Source organism: Sipha flava, unplaced genomic scaffold (genome assembly GCF_003268045.1).
Source record: "Sipha flava isolate LNK unplaced genomic scaffold, YSA_version1 258_pilon_pilon, whole genome shotgun sequence".
Taxonomy (NCBI): domain Eukaryota; kingdom Metazoa; phylum Arthropoda; class Insecta; order Hemiptera; family Aphididae; genus Sipha; species Sipha flava.
In genome coordinates this window covers 975,446-1,001,545 of record NW_020272917.1, presented here as the reverse complement: position 1 = coordinate 1,001,545, position 26,100 = coordinate 975,446, and the positions used below count along the sequence as shown (strand labels likewise).

General features: G+C 30.5%; 1 protein-coding gene and 1 pseudogene across 2 annotated transcripts in view; both read right to left on the bottom strand.

The window, feature by feature from the left end:
- The window catches only part of LOC112684833, a 187,744-nt gene extending 180,273 nt beyond the window's left edge, over positions 1-7,471 (bottom strand). For both annotated transcript variants that reach the window (XM_025556533.1, XM_025556534.1), the window contains exon 1: positions 7,268-7,471. The gene's annotated coding sequence lies outside the window, so the exon portion shown is untranslated. The remainder of the gene's footprint in view (positions 1-7,267) is intronic.
- An 8,114-nt stretch (positions 7,472-15,585) lies between these two features.
- Positions 15,586-16,482, bottom strand: LOC112684919 (annotated as a pseudogene).
- Positions 16,483-26,100: the final 9,618 nt, after the last annotated feature.

Here is a 26,100-nt window from a genome sequence, read left to right as displayed (position 1 = left end):
TGTGATCAAATTATTTCAAAGTCAAAATATCATTTATACTAACAATTTATTGTACAGTTTTTACATGACGTATAACGGACGAGAGGTACAAATATACAGTATATCCCATAAGTCGCATATCCCCCTTAATATCTCCACGGGAAATCAATATATTTAAACGCGGTTTTTTTTTTACAATACTCAGTATAGAAATTCTGATTGAATGGCATAAAATTCAATTTTTTTTTTTAAAAAATTCAAAAATTAAAAAATAAATGTCTTATGCATTTAAGAATTTTCAATTTTCTTGAGCATATTTTTTAAAACAGTTCAAAAAAAAAAAAAAAATATTAAAATCCAATTTATCCAAGACGGTCCAACAGAACATAATTAAAATACTGGTTTAGCACTTCTCGGGAAAAAGGATAGGAACAAGGGGTTCAGTACTTTGGCCACCTAGATCACCCGACTTAACACAAATGGATTTTATTTTATGGGGTTATTTGAAAAATCTTGTGTATCCGTCGTGTTCAATGCCTGATCTCCGTGACAAAATCGAACAAAATATTCAAAATATTTTACCTGAGACATTAGAAAATGTTAAAAACGTTTGGATCTAAAAATTTCAGTTCTGTGTTACAAATAATGGAGGTCACTTCGAACATTTATAAAAAAAAAAATGTAATGCATTATTTTCGTTTTTATGTAATAAAATCTCTTTTTTTTCTATCAACAATGAAGTTTAAAAGTATTATATGAATTTCAATTTTAATGTTTCCTAAAAGTTCCTCCAATAATTAGATATTTACAGATTGCCATAAAAAAATCAGCGTTCTAACCAAGATTGATTAAATAGAGCAATTCATGTTTTGCTAGGTAACAACTATTATTATAATTATTCAAAAACAAAATTTGCTTCAACTTGATCAATTTTTATTCGATTACAATATTTATTTTTTTTTATCTGTTTTAAAAAATATGCTCAAGAAAATGGCTATCTTAAAAATTTAAAATTCTTAAATGCATAAAACATTTTTTTTTAAATTTTTGAATTTTTTTTAAAAAAAAAAATTAAATTTTATACCATTCAATCAGAATTTCCATACTAAGTGTTGTAAAAAAAAACCGCGTTTAAATATATTGATTTCCCGTAGAGATATTAAGGGTGATACGGGACTTATGGGACATACTGTATATCACTATATCAACTGTTGCGTGCAAAACAATGAGTTTGGGACACTATCAGTGTGACTCTCATCCAAACCAAAATGTGATTCATCTTGGTCATTTTGATACCGTGTTCTGAATTTTTATTTCTCTTACCGCCTATCCCCTTTTAGGTTTACCAGTTCCAGCGACGAAGGAAGTCAGCAAACTACTGCGCGTTTTCGTTATGCCGCTTTTTTGAAAATCAAATATTTACGGGACATTACTATTGTCGTGCATATTCTATAGGCTGTAAAACGTGTTGAACCTGGAAAATTGCGATGCCACCATAGAAACGTATTGCTCTTTGGTACACCTAACTTCATTATTTCATTACAGCATGGTTCTCAGGGAAAAATAAAATTAAAAAAATTGAATACAAAGAGTAAAAATTATTTCGAGAAATATTTTTATTCCTTCACCAATGGACTTCAAACAATTTAATTTAATAAAACATATCGTTTTAGCAAGGTCATGAATTTTTTCGTTTAATTCACCGAAAGGCACATTATTATTTAATATTATTATGTTTTACGAAGGAAATATAGTGCATAAGCTTTGTAAAATATTAACGACCCTTAAAAAAGTTACGTTAAATCGAGCCATTAATTGTTTTCTAAAAGAATAAAGAATCGGAATGCATTTTAATTTTATTTATTCGCTCAAAAATGATGTGTCAAATGATTATACTTAAAAATATAAAGGTAATGAAAAACTAAATACGTATACACATATCATCCTCGCGAGTTAGATAATATAAACAAATATTTATTAGTTTGTGTCATGTGCCATGAATATAATGGTACCGATTTAAAAAGTTATGTTAGTGTATACTGCGCATTAAACTAAGAAAATCATAATAGTTATGGTTTTGGTTAATTAAAAAAAAGTTTGAATTTCAATATTTTTAGAGTTATACTTATGAAAATATATTGCTAAGATTTATTAGAATTTTAATTTTATACTTTCTTTTCTTCGGTGTCGTATAATTGTTATTTTAATTATATACGGTAAAATGAAATGTATACCTACACTATTTATAATTCTTGAATGGAAAAAACAAACGATATTTACTTTTTAGTTAATAATTAAAAAACTTTATAAGCTTATTATAATAGTAATCCTCATACTTTAATAATATATTGTCAATGATTTAAACTAAAAAATATTTTATTTAAGTAAAAAAAAAAAAAAGCGTTTTCATATTATATTATTACGTATATGGTCGTTCAAAAATCCACTTGAACTGTGTTTTAATTGTACTTTAAGTTAATACAAATCGCATCGCATTTATTAACGCTTGATTGCTTAACACGATTTTCAATTGATCGTTTTTAACTCTACAATATATATATATATTGAATGTAGATTAATTCAACTTAGGAATGTAATAAATTTAAGTGCAAAATTGTTCACGTACATTATATTATTTGTGTCAAATTGTACGTTTTAAAAATGATAGAAACTATACACAGATGGTTTAACTGCACGGTACAAAACACGGTAACCGTACTTCTGAAACGTATCACTTCGCGTTCTTTGTGCACTAAATAAGCACTCGCGTAATTCAGTCAAACGTTCATAATAATATAGGCACTATTCCTTATCCGATCGACTGCAATTATTTACAGCTTATGTATTTCGTTTTTTTTATCCACAGAGTACATATTTCTAATGTTACACACTGCTCACAACGATAACAATAATAATGAACACTGCGCATTCGGCAAAACACCACTTGTCGTCCAAATAACAATAATAATATTATTATCAATCGATCCCCCCCCGCGACTGTACCGCGCTGTTGTCATAGTTAAATTTTCCTTTGATCGTGCAAAAGCCGCCCAGCACAGCACAAGCGCGTTTTGTAAGTTTTACACTATACCCTTAACGTGTGCAACTCGGTCGAACTCAAAAATGGTTAGAAAATAATACAAAAAAAATTTATTTCGCATATAGATCCGATCTCACGTAATATTATAATATATAATAGTAGTGTGTATGTCATCCGTGTTTTTTTTCACGCACCTGCGGTGCAAATTATTATTATTATTATCATATTCGTTTTTAACATTGAATTCTAGATCAAACGAATATTGTATATTATGAAATTACAATAATACATTGTATTAGAAAACAGTGTTAATGTCGCCAACATTTCGCGAACACATTGCGGTAGCCTTGATAAGCAGGAACCCGAGTTTCATGTACAACGAAGAATTGTATTACATTTATTTTATAATGCAGCGGAAAAGATCTAATAACAAATAATAATAATCTCGATATACATATTACAATTAGTTCATACAAGGAAAAACGTGAGCCTGTGTTTGTAGAATGAGGGAGGTTGACCACGGGAGCATTTAAAGGGAAGTTAGAACGAACATTGATTATGATGTACGAAAATTAATAATAAATCGAAGACTCGTAATCGTAACTTTTCACGGTGGAATGCGAATTTTGTTTCTATATTTTAAGTTTTCATGGAGAATACATCATCGGTGTTAATAGGTATTTGATGTGAAACTTCTGTATGCATTTCTGTATGGCCATAAGATAAGATTTACCGTTGAATCGGTGATACGAATTTCTTGCTTCTCTTCCTAACTAACACGAAAAAATAAAGAAAATAAATTTTGATATTTGATATAAAAAAAAAATATATATGTATATATAAAAAAATTTAACTCCATTAACGATTACCATTGTAATTTTTTGATGAAATGTAATACCACTTAATGTAATCCAACCGCAATACCGAGTTAATTATTCTTTTTAAAAATAAAATAAAACTCTATTGCTACTTTTTGAAAAAATTACTATCCCATTCTTCTCCGAATCATCTACTACAAGTTATAAATTATTTTTATGTATTGATTAATATTAACTTTTTTAATTGATTACACTTCAAAACATGGGATTATGTATGTATTATAATGAATTTAAAGAAAAAAAGTTGTAATTTCCAATTTATTATTAATGCACAGTGAGATAATGAAATTTATATTTTTTGAGTAAATTTACATTACATTTTATTTATTATACATACATAGGTGATAATGTGATACAACATTATTTTGTCAAAAAATAATAAACAGCTAACAAGTAATACATTATAATAAATTACTAAAGTCAGTGTTCATGAATAATATAATATAAAACAATTAAAATATTATAAACAATATTATTTTTTTAAAACTGTATAAATTCAAATTATTATAGTATATTATAAACTCTGTAGATGGTAATTACTATTTATAGTGTCAAAAAGACGAAATGAATTTAAGTTCTAATAATTTAGAAAATTATGCTCCTTTGGTAATTACTCGTTTAGTTGAAAATTTATTTTGCTTTTGTGTACACGTTTGTTTTACGTTTAACGTCCAAAATATTAAGTTATTCCAAACTTCAGTAATTTATCAACAATTTCACACGCATCTAATCACCTCTATTTTGCAAGACATTCAAAACTTTGTATCCGTTGTTTGTATTAAATAACGCTTAACTTACTGTTTCTGCTCGTTTAATAATATTTATTCCAATTAACTAAATTATAGTGTAGGAGAAATGATTTAATTTACAATTTTTTTTTCTTTTCAATCAAAATTTAATTCACTCCGGAGAAAATATTAACTTAATTAAACCTAGTTCAGTCTATAAACTTAAATTGCTAGTTTTCTTTTAAGATATTTAATAAATTACAAGAAACAATGGATAATAAACAGGAATTGAGTTTTTTTTTTTTTTTTTAATTGTTTGTGTATAAAATAATAGTTTTCGATTACCATTTATCTTAGTTGTACAGTCATAAAGCCATTCAATCGAACTTTTATTGACTATGTACATGAATTTATATGTTAATTTTTAAACTTAATCACGTGCATTTTGAAAATAAAATTGTCTTCTTAAATAATTAATTAAATTTATTAAAATGTTCATTTTTTCCAATACACGTTTAAGTCAGTTAAATTGTATAGTTATATCATTAATATTAATTTAATCTCAATGAAAAACAAATTTAAATATATCAACATTGCTATTTTATTAGTACCTATTTGATTAATTTTATTTGTTAATGTTACTATTATTATTATTATTATTATTTTTTTTTATTGCTGTTATGGTTGTTATTATTATTATATTTTTAAATCGATTTATCTACCCAGAAAGTACTAGCTTAACGATTGAAATCTTATAATATTTGAAAAACAGAATTATTGTCTGATTTATATTTCCTTCACCTAATCGAATCTTATCCGGATGAAAACAGCAAATACTGTTTAATATCCGCAAAGGTATCTTAATTGCTCTCGCAGATTATTATTTACCGGCAACATGATTTCCGTAGCCTCTGGCCACAAACCACGTAAGTACGCGTCTGTACAACACTACTGCTGGCACTATTCAGTACATGCACACTCGCTAACGGTATACGTTTGGAAACGAAGTCGCTTAATTTACGCACTTACTACAATCTTAAAGCGTGTGAGTACTACACGCAGGGTCGAAGCTTTCGGGGAAACAAGCCAAATCGAATTTAACTATCGAATAATTGACATTTGTTTACCATGTACCACAATAATTAAACAATTCCGTAAATGCGCATTAGTTCGTTTAGTGTACTCGACGGACGATGCACTCACTGTTTTAAATGATTAACGAGATCGCGTATATAATGTACGGGACTACGTTACTACGTCACGTAACGTGAACGTTTTCAGTTCCGGATCGGTTTATGTTTTTGACCAGCAATAGTCAACAGCTGAAATCTAAATAGACGAAGACTTTTGATGTGATTGATATATCTCATGATATTATAGTAACATATATGTATCGGTACACACGTACGAACGTTGTATTATATTATTTAATTTGTTACATTTCCGTATTTACATATCTTATATTTTATTTAAATGTGTATCTGTGTTATCTGCGATGCGATGTCGAGAAATAAATGTTTGCATGTCTGCAGTGCAGGTTAATGTCGCTTAACTCGTACATTTATACGACACGTTTTTGTAATTTAATTCCGTTTCCTTATATGTGCATATCTCATGTTATAAAATCAATTTAAACGCTTTAATTTATATATCATCATCATGTTATAATTATAACAGTTGTTTAGTTATTTTATGTTGAATAGTACAATTATTGTTTATGAGTTGATTGAAAATCGCTAGCTATGCGCGGAGAAGTTCCATATTATTGATAAATGCTAAAGGTCAAAAAAAAAAAAATAATTAAAAATAAACGGAAAAAAACCATCCATAAAACAATGGATGGCCGTACTCGAAAAAAAATGATTTATCGTTATGATATTGCTATATACAATATATTTATAAGCTAATAGACGGCGAGAAAACAAAGAAAACAAACGGAAATAATTTCTGAAAACAATCAATCGTGCTGTTAAAAGAATGTATTCTCGGTGGTCAACTATTTTAACTGCATCGCATACTTACCTAGTATAAGCATATCATATTATATTTGTATTAAGTATTTTGGACGAACATAACTATATCTTATTACTATCACCCAGTTTTTTTTCATGACATTCGATCGTTTTCGCGCGCGCGTCTTGGAGATGTAAGCTGAGAGGTCTAAAACCCCCGTCCCAAAATATCTGGTAATAATAAATCATTCTTAACCTTATACGATATAAATACATAGGTGCTGTACACTGTTTTCGTAACTAATCATTATCGTAAGACTTTTTTTCATTATTATTATTATTATTATTTTTTTTATACTCATCTCGCTTTTATTATGGGTTTATTTTTGTACGTGCTATGTAAACAAAGCAGGAAAAAATTCTGGACTCGTCAGCGGGGTGTGGGTGTGTGTGCTTTTTCATAGTATTGGTACAAAGACAGTTTACCGTAAGCGACATTATAATTAGGATGCTCGTCGAGAAATCACATGGGGAGAGCAAGGATGTTCAAAGGATGTTGGTGACGACGACGAAACAAACATAACCTACTCGTATCTTCGTTTGATACGATGTATGCTCGACGAAATCCGTTCCGGCCGAGAATCAACAAATTAATATTAATCATAAGTTCAGATTTTTTCAAATTTCTACCTGTAAAACGTAATGTTACACCGGTGCGCGCGACTTCTGCTTTTTCTTTCTGCTTTTTTTCCCCCGTTTTCTGCTCAGCGGCACGAGTCATACGACGTGAACATTTACGTACGGAAACACCGACGATACGGACGGGGACCGCACACGCGCACCCGCTCCGGAAGGGACGAACGAACCCGCACGACGTTCACTGATTTGCGGCGGTACGCGTTGAGCAACTAGTCGGTTTTTCGGCGGCGTCGGAGGCGATCCCTCGGAGCGCACCGCGACGACGGCGGCGGCGGCGACGATATAGCGCACGGCGTGGGCGTGACGCTTGCGCTTAAAGAATCCTTTTTTTCGTGTGTTTTTTTTTCTTTTTGTTATTATTATTTTTTTTCCTTTTGTCCACACACCCTTTGCCTTTCACGTCGGCGGCGATGCCCCGTTATCGCCCACCTCAATACCCTACCCTTCCCTGCGCAGGGTTCCCGTCGTTATACATACAGCTCTGACCCGAACCCACTGCCCTTACTTTCCCCGTAACCCGGTCATCGCGGCGGTGTACGATAAGAATATCATTCTTTTGTCTCGGATTTTATGGAGGGGGGGGGTTAACATTTTCATTCCTCTACCGTACCGTGTCGTTTTGTTTCTCCGAAGGGAAGTTTATACGTATACGGCAGGGGCCACTATTATGCGGCGTCTGATATGCTAGGGGATGATATAATATCCTTTTTCCGGATATATTCCCCAAAGGATAAAAATCGTTTCATCCCCGTCGCCGTGCGGAGTCGAGAAAACGATATTTTAACCTGTTCGTCGGCTGAAAAAGAGTAAGACGTTACGAACGTTATAGTCTATCAAAACAAATGACTGATTGGTCTTGAGCTTTGCGCATCATTAACCGAAATCACCGTGCCATCATCCTTGATCCTTCACGAACATTTTCCAGTTATAAGCCAGATCGGCTTGAATACTAAATATGCTAGAACAAGCCATTAAACAGAATCACGAGAAGAGCCAATGAGGACGTATCAAATTTAATAACTGTATAAAAATATTTTTTGCGCACGCCAAAATCTTGCATGTTTGCCTACCTACCCATTACGCTGTTTTGGGCTCGTCGCGTATTGTTACAAGAAATAAACGAATACATTTGCGTCGATAATATATAGATATTATCGACGCAAATGTATTCATAAATAAATGAATACATATTTGTCGTTTCTACACATATACATAATGTCAACCGCTCGTTCCGCGGTGCTTCGTATAAGTCATGCTGCAGGTGTCAGTAACGCGCCGAAAACAGAATCGGTGAGGGTTTATCCTACCCCGACCCTTCATCGCGCATCCCTTGTACTCGATCCCCGGTGGCGTTTATTTATATCTAATCTATTGTTATTATTATATACGAACGTTATAATAAATTACCTGAATACATTATATATATGTGTGTACAGGTGAACGCAGTTCGGTCGCGACCACAAGCCCGACCGCCGCCGCCGCTACTCCGTTTGCCTATTGCAACGTGAAACAACGTCACGTCGTAAACACCGCTAATCGGCTTCATGATACAACCGACGATACGGGCGCTGAACGCAACACATTATACCGTTGTCGCCGTATCTAAATATAATATTACGACCGATATTATAGCACAATACATATTTTAATACGTTACGAATTTTTTCCCCGTCACACCATTACGTTCTTACCGTTTTCAACCATCGCCCTGAGCGTTTTGTTTTTCGATTTTTTTTCTCCTGTCTGCATGACGTTCCGAGGTATTTTTATTTTTTTTTTTAACCGAAATCATTCGTTTCCTCATCTCGTCCCGATGTCACGCCGCTGACACTCATTCCGGCCCGTAAGTGTTTCAAACTCGAAAAAAAGTAGTAATAATATGAATAACGAATTGTACATGGTTGCGTTTTCAGTAATTCAATTACAAAGAAAACAAAAAATAACACTTATTCTTCATTTCTTCCCACTTAACGCAGTATGGGTACTGCAGTTGTAAAGCGGATTCAAGATCTAGAAGTTTTTTTTTATTGTTTTTACCTAGTTAGGTTAGGTTAGGTTCTCTTTCTACGTGTTTGAATTTAAGAAATATTGATAATTTATCATATTATATGGTACTAGTTGAATTACCCGGTTTTGCCTGTGTTTAGTTTTTAAATTAAATTCTTAAATCGACATACATTGTTGTGTTTTAAAGAAAAAAAATATTTTACATAATTTAATCAAGTGATAAATATTAGTAGTAGCTGAATTATAAATACAAAATAATGATAATAAAAATATTTACAAATGATTCTAATTATTCTATACACATATTATTATTGTTAAAAATGATTCTATGATCATAATTATATACATCGGCGTCCGACGGATCGTAACACGTTTGAGTGTTCGCATATCGATAACCACTCTTTAGAGTTTTATTACTTTTCACTAACTTAATTTATATAATTGAGCTTATCGTGTTATAAAGATAGAGTGATCGGTGTTATACAACTCTTATAATATTAAAACTATTATATTAATTTGTAGTTTATAATTTCGACTTGGGTTTATTTACAACAGAGTATGTACACGACTAAACCAAACTGACAAATAAAATAAAATTATGAATAATAGATCACTCTTAGGAATAGTATTTGGTTCAACTTTGTGAAAAAAGTCGTTAAATTATTTAAATGACACGCCAAAAACCGTAACCTTTAAATAAAATTCCCACCTCTCACACCCGTCAGATAAATAAAATGAATAATCTGGTGACGTGGTGATACTTGAAGGAGAATATTTGGAACTCTATAAATAATAATTGGAAAAAACGTTAAATAGTGTCGTCACAAAATTGAAACACAAAAAATGCTTGTTATTTTATACATATAAGGATAAGATGCTAGAAAAAAAAATCTTTATGGGCCCGTGAAACTGGGTATTGGACTTTGACTCACTTCACATTGTAAGCCAGTGTAGTATTATTATTAGGTGTTACTCATAATAAATCATGGTATTAAAAAAACAACGATACCGATAGGTAATCGATTTACTCCGGTGCTTATAGGTTGTTAAAATGCTCATAAAAAAATGTTACAAGTTAAGATTTTGCACACGTATTCGATCTCTAATAAATAAATACTAGAGTAACATTGTGTTTAAGTGTCTAATATTTATATTGCTTAGGAAGGAAAAATGGAAAAATCTCAACCATCGGCATTTGCAGATCCGAATATTATTTTTTCATTAATAAATACATATGAAAAGTTTTATTAAATTTTGAAAACCTTTTGTCAAATTAAAATTATTTTATCGATATTTAAAATAAAAATTAAAGAAAATATATTTCCGACTATCAAAAAATAGTTCAAAGGAATTTATTGAAAATTGTACTAATTATAGCGAGTAATAATATAAGCATTCAGTAAATATTTTAACCTTCTACTGTTATTATTTTTAAGTTATGATGAAAATAAAAATTTGGTTTGGCGAAAACCGAAATGCCGTAAATGTTGACATTTTTATATAACTTTCCGTCAGTTTTTTGTAATTATTGAAAAAAAACGTCTCAAGAAATTCGTAAAATAACCGCCTTCAAAGTATCAACTAGATACATTTTTCCATCAGATATCTCTTATGATAGTTAAGAGCAATCCTTCTAGTCAATTAGTCAATACCATGAACATAGACTCAAAAAAAAAAAAAAACCTCAATCTAAAACCTATATAGGTTTTAACCTATTCCTCATTCAGAATTTAACATACAAATCTTATACTAAGAAAAAAAAAATAAGTCAATGAATGTTTTATAATAAAACAAATAAAAGATAATTAGATTAAAAAAATATCTTAAACTGCGCATAGAACAATAATTACAATAAAACAGGTTAAAGACAAAATATTTTATTTCAACCGATTACGAGAGAAAAACGATGGTGAGATTCGCTTTGTCAGCACTCAGCATGCATCATCCAATGTGTATCTCGTTTATAGCTATTGCGGTTAGTAGCTTCATTAACACACGCCCACGGACCGAAAGCATGGCACCGCAGGTAACATTCAAAATGTAAAAGGTACACATCGTTTTTCTTATGACTATCAGTAATGCGACACAAAACCGATTGACTTTGCACCAGTGACGATACATATTACAAAGTAGCGGTGGGAAGAATACGCTCGGTCTAAACCGAATGACAAAATCCAAGAAGATCCACCATGGGCTATCGACACAGCCCACCGAAAAGGGATTGCGCTCAGTTTACAATGGAGTCGTATATGTAATGTTTTGAAATATATTACGGTATTGTTGACCTCTGAGAAATGCCGAACGTGCTTTTAAGATTATAATATAAAGCACGTTTGAAATAAAGTCACGGAATATCATTATATTAAGATTAAATACAATGTTGTTAGTTTCAAACTGTCGTACGCTTGAATTTAAAGGTCATTTTGAACATCGATGAAAAAAAATATCATAATAATATCATTAGCAGAGATCATTTTTATTTATTTTTTTTTTTTTATCACGCTTTGACAAGAATTTAGTTACTATTCCATTCGAATGACTAAAAAATTTGTTGTTCAACATTGCTGTTCTACTATCGAGATTTTCACTAATTTACTTTTTCAAATTTTTAAAATAAAAAGTAACCAGTTTTAATGAAATAATAATGTACACGAAATAAAATTAAAACCAAAATGTACTAGTTAAATAATTAATGGTGGTGACCACCAGCAAGAGTAAATTTACTAACGTTTACGTATACAATTTTGATCCCATAATGAAAACCCTGCCGGATTCATCATATAGAATGAACAATAATTGGATTTAACTTTGACGTGTTTCCGGAAATATATATTTCACGAGGACTAAATGGTGTTATTACCTACTCGGGAATATTCTTTTATGAAAATTTACCAAAGGTTACTATTATTAAATATTACTGCTATTGCTCCGTTTTATATAAAAAAAATATATTATGGGACTATGTGCACCTATTATTCCTGGCGACAAATCAAGTTGTTTTTACGATTCACCTATCGCTCGCCTCCCTCTCATAACCGTCACTGAGAAAATACGATACGTGGTATCTTATTATTATTATTCTGACACAATAAAATCATCTGTTCAACTGTTATAGTTCGGAATGAAAGTTCGGAGGCAACGAATATGCAGCCATATGCGATAAAAATCTGACCGAATAATATTTGATTCATTCGGTCCGGTCGGTTCGGGTCTAGAGTATGCGTAGCCGTATAACCGTATAACCGTTATACAGTAATTATCACGAGTACGCATAGATACATTTAATTTGCACGACTATGGCTGTGACGAACAAAAGATAACCTAGAAAGAAGAGAAAAAAAAAACCACTCAAATTCGGAAATAATTTACTAACGCCGGGGGTATATTGCGATTGGTAAATCTTTGCGGGACATTTAATACCTGTGTGTACACTTTACATTATTACAGATGAGACGGTTCACGGTCTCTAATAATTTCTTTGATACATTTGAAAATCACTCTTTTGTTTGAAAGCCGATATCAATAAACAATATGCGCGTACATGCGTGTAAGTACGAGTGGGTGTGGTTATGCACACGCATGCATTATTATATACGTGCGTTTACCGGGTTTATTATACTCGGGTTTCCGCCGTGTGTGGGTTTTAATTATTATTATTTCACGTGGGTACGAGTTTCACGTGCACACACGGCCGTGTTATTACGGCGGCGCTACTAGTAAAATATGCATTACGTCCCCTCCGTGCGTCCTGCAACCGCCGCTGCAAAGTATCCCAGACGATGACAAGTGCACGAAGCCGATTTTCAGTGCGTCGCCATACGTAGCGTACAGAGTTGTATCGACACAAAACTTGCCCGTAACTTGTGAAACACCGTCTGTCTCCCTTCGTTGGATTCGTACAAAACGCTTTGTAATAGGTACATTTTTATTTAAATTTTTCATTTTTCCGTCCATATTGATCTTTTCTTTTCAATCCCGCCGTCGACGTCGTCTGCACATGCTCTCTGTTTCCGATATTTACGATACAACAATAATACGTAATAGTTAATACATAATAGTGCACCGCGATCATGTTCTGTAAAGCTCTTTAGCATAGGTATTCCATTTTTCGGCAGTTCTTATTATCTATAACAGCAATCTCGTAGGTATATCAGGTGCGTAATTAAAGGAGAGGTTTTAAAGGTTCAAAATTCTCCTATCCCAATCCCCCTCCGGCCAATAAATTGTAAGAACTGTTTATGATTTTATGCCCTCACAAAACAATTAATATTTTTTTCCCGTATAAAATATATTAAATAAGTAAAGGTAACTAAAGTATATTGTTCGTCATTATTTATTGTTTGTTAATAATTATTATTTGCCTCTTAATCCTTGAATACATTAAAACTTTCACAAACTAGGTTCCTGTACACGCGCCTGAAATATGCGCATGCGTGTCAGTTCCTTCACGTTTTCAACTTTCCGTTTTTCGATCAAATGCAATCGAACGTTATCATTACTCCCGTTGATAACTTTTGACAGAAACGATTGACGCTCAGCATTTCGATTTCCGTGTACCAATGTAGGACTTTTCTTTTATTTTGTTTGGTCGATGAATCGTGTAATTTTTTTTTTTTTTTTGTGATTTCGTCGACTCCCAGGAGGTTTGAATTTGTTTGTTTCGCAGTGACACTCATTCAATAATGTGTTGCTGTTAAGATTATAATCGAAACAACCGCGAGATAACAAGTACAAATACCGAAAAAACCACCTGAAAGATTATTTCGTGAGTCAAGATAATTTAAAAGTTTTCGGATAAAAGAAACCATTTGATAATGTATATAAAGTGCGTGACCTGTGGTCGGGTAGGATACATAAATAGGTCACTCATCATGTTGAATTTTTCTTATTAATTATAAATTATTGTACTATTATTGACTTAAAATAACAATTTTGAGCAAAAGAGAATTTAATATCTTTGTAATCAGATTGATAAACCAAATTTTACGAAAAAAAACCACGGTTAAATACTGAACCTTTGAACTTTAATAAAAATTGGATTTAATTAATTTAATGTTTATAGTTAAAACTATAATGATAATATCTATATAAGTTAACCCAACATGATTTCCCAATGGAAATATGGAAGATGGTAAACTGTGACAAAATTACACATTTTCTAAAAGTTGATATGTAAAAACTGTGCTGAAAAAAAATTAACATTATACAATCTGCGGCGATACCGATAAGATACGAGTACATTATACAAACTGCGATAATTTATTTAATATATATATGTATCGGTGACTTAACTTCATGATCGATAACGTTTGTACATCGTTGGCTATCTTGTAACATGCACATATTGTTTTTAATAGGTTTAAAAAAATTAAAAATTGAAATAATAAATTAATAATACATTATTTTATGTAAATTAACACATTTAATTATTTAATTGATATGTTAAATACATAAAATATTATTATAATATGTTAAATATTAAACTAACACACAAATTTATTTAACATTTTGTAACAAGTATGTATTGTTTTTAATATATTGTAGTAATCGTGTAATTAAAAAATATTAAAAATTTAAATAATTGTTTAGATACTCTAATAAATTAATTTAACATTTTCCGTTTATTTTTGAAGCCTACTTTTTTCAAAAATTTATACCTCGAAATTCGTCCATCTTCTTTCATTTGTTGCTGTTCTTCACCTGCTTCTACACTTCTAATTTTTATATACGTGTCAACTTGAACATCCTGTAAAGCGTTTATAAATTTATATAGTGATGGATGATGATAAAAGTATGCATTAATTTTCGAATGGAAAGATTCACACACATTATTCGTTATAATTTCTGATTTAGATGCCTACAAAGTACGAGAGAATATTTCTTGCATATAAGTTTCTGTTAAATAATTGCAAAATTCTAGTAATTTATCATTAAATGGCATATCTGCAATTAAATCAAAACCAAATAAATCTTTATCTTCATCAGGTTCGAGCAAGGGCGTATTTAAGGGGGGTTATATGGGTATAAGAACAACTCCTATCGACCGTATTTTACCAAATTACAAACTTACAGTATAATTTAAATAAACGTTGTATACAACTTATAGATTTTACATACACCGTTTTAATAGAATAATTTTAATTTATATAATAATTTATATAAATACATGGTATTTATTGGTGTAATACGGTAGGGGGCAGATCTCCCTACTTACCATAAGTCCATTAAATTTTAAAACACCTCCGTTAAATGAATCCTGGATACACTACTGGGTTCGAGGAATGGAAAACCAAAAATATAATTTAAAAATTTTCCTTCATCTGTGTCTCCTTCAATATAAAAATTAGATAGGCCCAAATTTTGTAATTTTCTAAACCACGTTTTAAACCTCGAATACTACTGTTTGGATACATACTGCGAACCACTTCGTGTGTTCCAGTATCAAAACCAATTACAAACATATTTGGGTTAATTACGAAATCTTCGATAAAACATACATTACATAACTTATCAAAGAAACTTTCATAAGTCGATGTATGTACTTTAATGGGAAGCAATACATATACCAGAGACGTATATATACCACTTTAAAAACCATGCAGTACAAAAAATTAATAAAAATATTTAATACTAGAATGTTCCATCTATAAAAATATTGTTCATAGAACACAAGTATTTTAAATTTGTGAGACATATAAATATAATTATATTTGTTCCCTTGTCATTAATCAGTAAAAAAATGTCATTCTTGTTAGTCATTATATTCATAATTATTAGAGCTTCATGTACTTCATTAATATTTTTAGGAAGTGGTGATATTTAGTTTCTTAGTTATATTAATTTCTACAAATATATTCATTAATCAATAATTGTATATTATTTCCTAAACTACGAAGTTCTTTTATAATTATTTTAGATGGAATTTTGTTTATATTACTTTCGGAAATTTTTCGTTTGATAGTATTACCTACGTCTTGACGTTCAATTGTAGATTCTGTTTCATGATTACACACCAAAAATTATTTTTCTTGAAGAGTATCATTTTCGTTGTTTAAGACCAATTTGGCTCTGCATGTTTTCTCTGAGTAAATCCATGTTGAATAACCGCTTATTTTGGAATTGTATTTAAATTTAAATTTAAAATTGATTAGCACCAATAATTGTTTGTCGTTTTGACTTAACATTTTTGTAAGTTCCATTTTAAATACAATATTACACGACACAGTACGTACTAAACTAACTTGTGATAGTCTTGTACTTGTGAAGAAGCCAATATTTAATATATTGTGTTAAAACTTAATAATAAAATTGGATTTTTCTTACAAATTTGTCTACAACATAATATAATAATTAAATTATATATATACATAACAGCACATAGGCATATATGATGCATATAAATACCTATTTATGTTGTCGTATCGGTATGTATATAGTATCTATATACATTATACATATATAAAATAAATTGTTGCAGTTTGTACTCGTATAATGGATCTTTGGTTTTGTCGCAAATTGTATAATGTTAATATTTTTTCGGCGCAGTTTGCTATCAATTTTTAAAAAATGTGTTATTTTTTTGCAGTTTACATACAGCCGAACATATCTCTGTAAATATTAATTGTTCATCCAATTTTTTTTGACGTTTATTCAAGGCCATTTAGGCCCATTGCCGTTTCCACTATCTCCCTCCATGTTTCTCTGTGTTCTGCTAGTTCTTCTCCATTCATAACTCCTATCGTCCTGATATCTTTCTTGACTCGATCTTCCCACCGTTGTCTAGGCCTTCTTCTCAGTCGCCTTTTGTTCGGTTTTCATTTCGTGATGGTCCATAAAAGTTGGTCTTTTGCTCTCCATACGTGTCTGGCCCATCTTATTCTTTGGCTCTTGAGTATGGCAACTATACTGGGTTCGTTAAATAAAGCATTCAGTTCTCTATTTGATCTTATTTCATAACTACTCTCCTCATTTCTTTTTGGACCAAATATTCTACGCAAAATTTTTCTTTCGAAGATCATTAATTTGTTTTCGTCAGATTTGGCAGATGCCCATGCTCCATAGAAATATAGTACAATTTTTCTTGATAGTTTTTTAGATTTGAATAATTGGACTAATGAGTAGTAGCATTTATTTCCAGCTGTGATTCTCCTGTGTATTTCCTCATGGCAATCTGCCTGTGAATTTATATCTACTACTAAGTACTTATGATTCCAAATTCTTTTGTATGACATGTCTTTTATTATTATAGCACTTTGTGGGTGTTCTTTCCTAGATACAATCATGAATTTGGTTTTATTTTCATTAATAATAAGCCCAATCTTTCCCGTTTCTTCACTCAATATTTCGGTTATTCTCTTTGGGCTATCCTTTGTCTCTGCTATTACGACTACATAATCTGCATATGCGGCTAATGTTATCTGTTTTCTTTGTCCTATATGTATTCAAACCTTGCGGTTTGTTTTGCGTTATTCTTCTAATTATCGATTCCAAGGCAATGTTAAATAAGACCGGAGATAAAGCATTACCCTGCCTTACCCCTGTATTTACTGTAAACTCCTCTGATATTACTGAGTTGAACTTCACTTTGCACCTTGAATCTAGCATACATGTTTTCATCATTCTGACGAGCTTGGTTGGAATTCCTAATTTGATCATTTCATTCCACAGTGTACTTCTTACTATTGAGTCGTAAGCTTGTTTACAATTTTTTTTTTTTTTTTTTTAGAGCGATTTTATTGTAAGTTGCATTGTAAAATCATAAAAATGAAATTTGTTAACTGAGTCAGCAGAGTACCTAACTTTTGAAATTTTTAATTTCTATAAAATTTCAATATAGCCATTTATTTTATAAAAATGTTAAATTATCGTTAGTATATTAATAAAAAAGCTTTATTAATTTAAGAATTCATTCGTCACTACGTTACAATCGTAGTGAATACAAATGAATATAGGCACTGTCAAAGCTGCACAAACATGTAAAATATATGACTCATCGATGTGACTAGAACGATAAAAATTTGCGATAGCCATTATACCTAACCGTATTCGCGTATGTAATAAAAATTCCATTATATCAAAATCCAGTATAATAGCGTTTTTTCTGTAATTTTTCGTCTGCTTTCCTTAATTATTTGGAAAATTGTTGAGTTTAAAAAAAAAAAAAATCTCAACATTTGCAATCCAAAACTACCCCTCTTTTTAATGATTAGAGCTATATTTCTCGTCGAAATCGTGCGTGTTGGTGGATATAAAAAAAAATGTAAATAAAAAATATCATGGTAATACCAATGAAACATTCCTCATCTACTCTGAATCAATCTAAAAACCATTTATTGAATGTTATTATAATTTTTTTTTTAACAGTTTAATTATTAGTTTCAACAGAGTTTTTTTTAAAAAAATAAAAAAATACAAATTTTTAAAACAAATACCGTTGGTTTGTACAGTATTAATTAATGTTTATGTTTGCAATACACTTATATAGTGTAATGTAAATATAACATGGATGCACTTGAACACTTTAACAACCGGTGCACTTGAACTAACACTTATCGTTTTTTTTCTTTTTTTAGTTATTTACTCCACACGTGCTTTTGATTTGCCGCGTTGATCGAAAAGGTACGCTCAACTAGTGATACTCGTTTGTGCACAGTACACATTTGTTTACCTGAAAACTGACAACTCGTTTGCGTACAACAAAAAAAATGAAAACTAACTAATACAAATTTTGACTCAAAAATTACGACTCGTTTACGTACAACAATAAATTTAATTCCCAATACAGGCTTTATTTGCAATTTACAGTAGCTTTTAATGATACAATTTATCTTAAACATTTCGATAAGATACAAGTAATCCTAAAATGTTTGGATTAACTAGTGTGTGGATGTTTTGGCTACGTTTTGTGTTATCATATTAATATATTCCTTTTGTTTAGATGAACGTATGTTGCTATCGAGACACGAGTTGCCAATTAGCCAGTTGCCGGTCGCCAGTTCTTTAGTCGTTTTATTTTGTTTAGTATCATAGATATTTAAATAGCAAATGCTTTTGAAACGCGCAGAGAAAAATGTTGTTTTAATATTAAAAGCTTTACGTATAGTGAGTTCCATGTTTTAAAATCAGATTATCTGTTGTTTATATATTCCAATAAAAAATGTACATCAAGAATAAGTACAGTGAACAGCGAATGAATCAATTACCAAGGTAATTAATATTTCAAACTAGGGCTTCAAATCGGTTAAAACCGTTTTTTTTTTTTACCAATTTTATTGGAAAACATGTATAAACGAAATAAAAATGGAACCACAATTTATAGAATGAAAACGAAATGATTAACCAGAAAAATATTTTTCGTTCTCGAACGGAAATAAATACATTTTTAATTACGAAAAATGATTAATATTTAATTTTAGTTTTTACACATTTTGTTAAATTGGTCAGCCTGTTTTGTTTGACAAAAAACAGGTAAAAATTATTAGATAAACATAAAATAATTCGGAAGATAAAACTGGAACAGTTAGTAAATGGGACTACTGATCGTAACTCCACACTACTATAGATAATACGTGAACACGATTAATGACAACCAGAAACCACATTGTTTATTGTTACAATACCGCTTTTAATGAACGATGGTGTTATCTTAAATTGTATCAAATATTTGTAAATTTGTTCAACATTTTGAATTAATATGGTTTTTATTTTTTGTCTTCTCGATAACAAATATTGCAGTTATGTTGTTCATTATGCGTGTTATTCAATATTGTAATAAGAACTTAAAAATGTGTATCATTCTATTCATTGTATATTAATATATTATCTATATCTATATCTATATCTATACTACTAAATAAAATGAAGTCGCTTTTTTTTGTTTGGGATAAACTCTGAAACTACTCCTTGGATTGTCGTGCAGTTTTTTTTAAATTAAAGAAGACATCACAGAGAAGGTTTAGGCGTAAGTTTAGTCCGATAAAGTTAATAAATAATTAGTTATTAGTTATCTATATATATATAAATGAAGCCAAAAATGTATAATATTTCATCAATTGAGAACGGCTGGGCCGATTTGGCTCAATTTTTTTTAATTATTCGTAGTAGCCAAGAGACGGTTTTTACGAAAAAAAATTTTGAAAAAGTGCTATCATTTAATAAATCAAAGTTTAATTTAATAATTTTTGACCCCGTCGATAACTGCGCAATTGAAAATGAATTATTGAATATAACTATTGAGAAACTATTAAAAAATATTTAAAAGCTATTAATTTTATTTTTGGTAGTAAATGACGGGTGTTGCATAAATATTAAACAAAAAGATCCCGCAACAGGTTCCAAAACAAATAAGAAGTTAGTTCCAAAATTATTATGCATATCGGTTGATGATTAGACGCGATCAGGACAAAGTTATTCTGCAATGTCATGAGCTTTGTCAACAATTTATGGTTGAAATGTATGTAAAGATAAGATGAGAGCTAACAATTTCGATACTTGCGATTCAATCAAAAAAAAAACTGCGTGCAGAAAATTCTCAAGTTACTACAGATGAAACGGGATATAAAATAACCAACCTATTTCTGCACAATCATTTATTCACAAGATGCTCTCATTGACTAGATATTTTCCAATGTACACAGACAATACACAAATCATGAGTGACTGGCAGAAAGAGGAATTTTAGTAGTAAAAAATGTGGATGTCAACGAATTGAATCTCAAGATAAACATTTATTACCAGGAGACATGGTGTAATACAAATCTATAGATATAGTTTGCTATGCTACTGAAGCTGTAAATTATCTAACAGAGTTTTTAAGCTCATTGGATTTACCAGGCCTGGCACCGCATAGTTTACAATTGAAAGTTTGATCTCCGGTTATTTTGCTTCGTAATTTGACCCACTACGGTTGTACAACGGCACGCGATAATTCGTTAAAAAATTAATTAAAAATGTTATCGAAGCCATCATTTTAAATGGCAAATTCTGAGGTGAAAATATATTATTACCGCGAATCCCTATTATACCGACAGATGTGCCAATACAATTTAAACGCCTTCAATTTCCAATTAAATTAGCATTTGCAATGACTATCAATAAGTCTCAAGGCTAAACGATGTCTATCTGTGGCTTAGATTTGAGCATATCATATTTTTCACTTGGACAATTATACGTGGCGTGCTCTCGAATCATCCAGTTTATGTCGGTGAAAGATGGGATAGCAAAAAATATTGTACACTCTGTTGCATTAAAGGATAGATATTGTTTTTTACTAATATTATCTTAATTAGCGATATATATAATCAGGGACGCCCACAGAAATGTAGCTCAGGGGGGGCAAAAAAATTGTAAGTACCTAAATACTTATAGGAAGATTTACTGCTACATATTTCATCTACTCATATTTTGTATTACTATCATTAATAATTTTTTAAAAATCAAAACTCATTTAAGTTTATATAAAATTACATTATTAGTTATTAGTTTTAATATTTATAAGAAAAAATATAATAAAGTTTAAACAAAAAACAACTTTATTTGATTGAATTCGCATCATATTTTATTATTTTATTCAAAAAGTAATGACAATCTCCTTTTGTTTGAAGCAAATAAATTAATTGAATCATCATTTGTTGATTAAAAAAATGTTAGATACTTGTTAGATACAAGGATTGTCGAATAGTCACTGAATACCTAAGATCAGTTTTATGTAAAATAACTTCCAATTTTGTAAGTGATGCGAAAATCTCAGGGGGGACAATGGCCCCCACTGGCCCCCCCCGTCCGGGCGTCCCTGTATATAATCAAACATTTATTTTTTTAATAATTTATTAAAATTGGTCCATTATTTCGTCACCGTTCATATCACTCCATACCTCTTCCTTACATCCTTACATGCCTATATTAAATTAGTTATTTTTTTTCCAGCAAAATATTCTCTAGAAATAATTTATATGACAAAACAACGTTTGTCAGGTCAGCTAGTAAATATATAAATTATGAACTTTTTTTTAAGAATATTTTACGATAGTTGAATTTTCTAATTAATTACTTCATAATTATGATAATGAATTGTCTAAGGTATAAAATTGTTAGAAAAAAATATATTTTTTTTATTAAAAAACAAAGTTAATCGGTTTTAAAAAAAACTATAAAATATAAGATCAATATTAATCAGTTTTTAAAACCAAATAAAATGGTAGATGAACTAATACCATTAACCACAAAAAAAAATTATGGTTTGAAGCCCTGCTTCAAACACATACAATTACGAGACACACACTGCAATTAATTTCTAGAAATTTTATAAAAAGTTCTTTAAAACGTAAATCAAATGATGATTTGCATATATTTTCAAGTAAATTGATACGTATTGTTTTACAAAATATGAAAGATATTTCGATAAATTTTACTCGTACAGAAATTAAGTTCTAATTATAAAGAAAGTATACACCAAATTTTCTATCAAACAGTTATATGAAATATAAAAGACAATTCAATACAAGGGTGAACAATTTTGTTTTATGATTTATGCCAAAAATATAACTGTATTTACAGGCAAAATCAATTTAGAGGCAATTTCAAACGCGGAACATGTTTTTGGAGATTTTTACTTATGTTCCAAAATATTTTATACAACTATATAAGCTACATATCTACAAAAAAAACTTATATTGCTCTTGTTTATTGTTTTGAATGCAAAAAATAGACATCGAGTTATTTGATATTACGGGATATGTTAGAAAAGTTATGAGCAGGGCTCGGAAGTTCTAGCAAATGCATATTTTTTTTGGTTCATCCTAGAACATTCAAAGTAAGATACAAATATGTTTCTCACTACTCGGATATCAAATGCAAAATTTAATTTTGCTATTTTTTGTATATTTACGAGTTCTATTGCTATTTTGCTAATTCAGGGTTTATAGTGCTATTTTCGAGTATATTTTCACGTAATGTAAGTCATAATCACATTTTGTTGATAATAATTGTATTTACTTGGTTATGTTTTTAAAAATATTTTAATTATTGGAAATAAATAGACTTCATCAAATATTATTTCATGTTTCCATTGACAATTTGATGTATTAATAGTTAGTGACGTCATTGTTATTCCCTTATTATATCATTGCATTAGATTATCAAACATTTTAATAATCTAAGATAATTTCCAAGGTAAATATATAAAATAATTAAATAATAAGTACATTTTTACAAATATATTTAAGTAATTTAACATTTTTGTTAACATTTTATAATACAATCAGTAAAGACTGTATCTAATGAGCCTAACAATTTGTAAAGTTAAATTTTTTTCAAGTTAAATGCATATTTTTTGATTTTTCGTACTATTTATAGCGCATAGTTTAGAGTTTTTAAGTGCACATTATAAGGCTAAAACGTAACATTTGTAGTGCTACAACTTCCGAGCCCTGATTATGAGTACAACTGACTAACAAACCATTTATAATAAATGTTTTCCGTGCCGATTCCGAAAAAACCACTCATAATACTCGTATTATATTATAAAAGGTTTCCAAATTGTGAATTAGTTTATTGTAATTACCATCTTGGACAAAGTTGGTATCGACGTATCCAACAAAATAAAACACTTTTAAACGAATATTTAAACAAATCATTAGAAATTGGCACATGGCTTAAATGTTCTTTCGGTTTAAGTTATTTACCACCCGATGAAATCTCGGACAACTTTACGGCCTTGCTATCAATATATGACTATATTTACCAAATTCACAGATTATATTCTGGGAAATTATATTTTGCTTGACATTGATTTTTTACTAGTTATGGAAGATAGTACATCAAATAATAATAATAATTCAAAGATAACAAATGGCATTGAAAGTTTTCTTAGTCATTAAAATAGTCAGTTTTATCTGCCACATTCAAAAATCTGCCTAGTTATAGACTCAATGTAACATATTCAATCAGAATCAGATTTAAAAATTCAATAAACAAAAATACTAATAATTTTCAGTGAAAAAATACCATACTCGTAAATAAATAAAATTTTTAGACAACTGTTTCAGATATTTATATAACAAATCTATAAATCGATTGGAATATTTAAAACAAATCGGCACAAAATTTTACATCGATACATAAATTTAATTAGTGATAAAGACGCATTACATTAAAATGAATAAAACACAAACATAATATTCATTTAACCAAATAAAATGACAAATTTAACTCAAATTAAATCAACAACAAAAAATGTTTTATCCCGCCTGTTGTACACAGACAGTCTCCTAAGCCTATAAAATCGAGAAGGAAAAGGTTTGAAAACAATGTTATAAAGCGGGTAAATATTATTTTTGTAAGTTCTTTTGAGGTTTAGTAGACTTTTTCTACAGTTGATGTGTACGCGAACGAGTCCTACGTTTATCGCGGATGTTAAAAATTCCATTCCTACACTTGTACGCGAACAAGTCGCATAAAGGTATGCAAAAGGGTATCGCCGCCGCGATCCGAAATTTGACGTTCGCCCGTCCTCCGAAATGTATTGTTTCGTCAGCTCGTGTAAACCATACGTAATCTGTTTTCTTCGGTTGTTGTGACGATCATCGCAGCCAGTTCACGCATCTGATTCTCAAACGCCTAATAGTTGCCCGTTCGCGCCCGTACACCCTGTACGCACCGCGATAGCATCCCTAAGTGCCGCATGACGATGGGTGTTCGGTAAATCGCGGTGCGACCAATAATCGTTTGCGTTTTCCGAACGTCGTTTTTCATCCCGTTAACGGATGCGCAGGCATCGACGTCGTTTGACCTCCATGTCCGTTATGTTCACTTGGGGGGGCTGATATCTGATAGTGTATAATTTTCCTAATTCTTGTTAAAAAAATATAAGATTAGTTATATGTAACAATATATTGTTTAATATTGTAATTGTAATATTAAAAATTAAATTTTTCTAATGGTTAAAAAAATTATAACAGTTCTAAAATGCTACATTGTGTTGTTTGATCAATAATTAAGAGAAAATATTGTTTAATAATAATTAAAAGAAAACATTTTATTATTTAGGTTATTTTACTAGAAAAGGGTTAAGGAAAAAGAAAATAATTGTTTATGATATGACAGATATTTGAATTTTAACTGTATTAAGATGTGTGAATGTATATGGATGATGGTTATTTTTTTTTTTTGGGAGGGGGGAAGTAACATCTGTTACGTTTTTTAATTTCTTAATATGGACACCCTAGTCTACCGGTCTACATCTCCAGTCGAACACGTGTAGGTCGGTTTGTTTTCGCCGGATTGTTATTCGAACGTACCACACACGCATCGGTAAACACGAGCGGAAACTAAGCTTGATTTTATTACCATATCTCGTACGCGATGTACAACCACCCTCGGGGATTGTTTGTTTTACGTAAAATTCACGCGCGTGGTTGTTGTATCGCACGACGTACGTACACGCGAGTCCGTAGTGCAGCGACGACTACGTGAAATGGCTAGCCAGGGGCTCGTTTGAGGCCCGACTCAAGGGGCAGACGACGTGGGCCTACGCCTAGGGCGGCATTTTTAAACTATGGATGATTTTTAAAAAAAAAAAAAATATAACAATCTTATTTGCTTTATTGAAATTAGTAGTGGTTTACTTGTCTACAAATGTATTGTTATCTTTCCATATATAAATATAATAAACTCAAAATCGAGTCTATTTTAGTATCGCTTAAATAAAAAAAAATTTGATTAGTATTTACATGTAAGGGGCGACAATACTTACGTTTGCCTAGTTGTGAAAAACCATTTAAGTCAGGCCTGACTTGTTTACCGGGGGGGGGGGGGGGGGG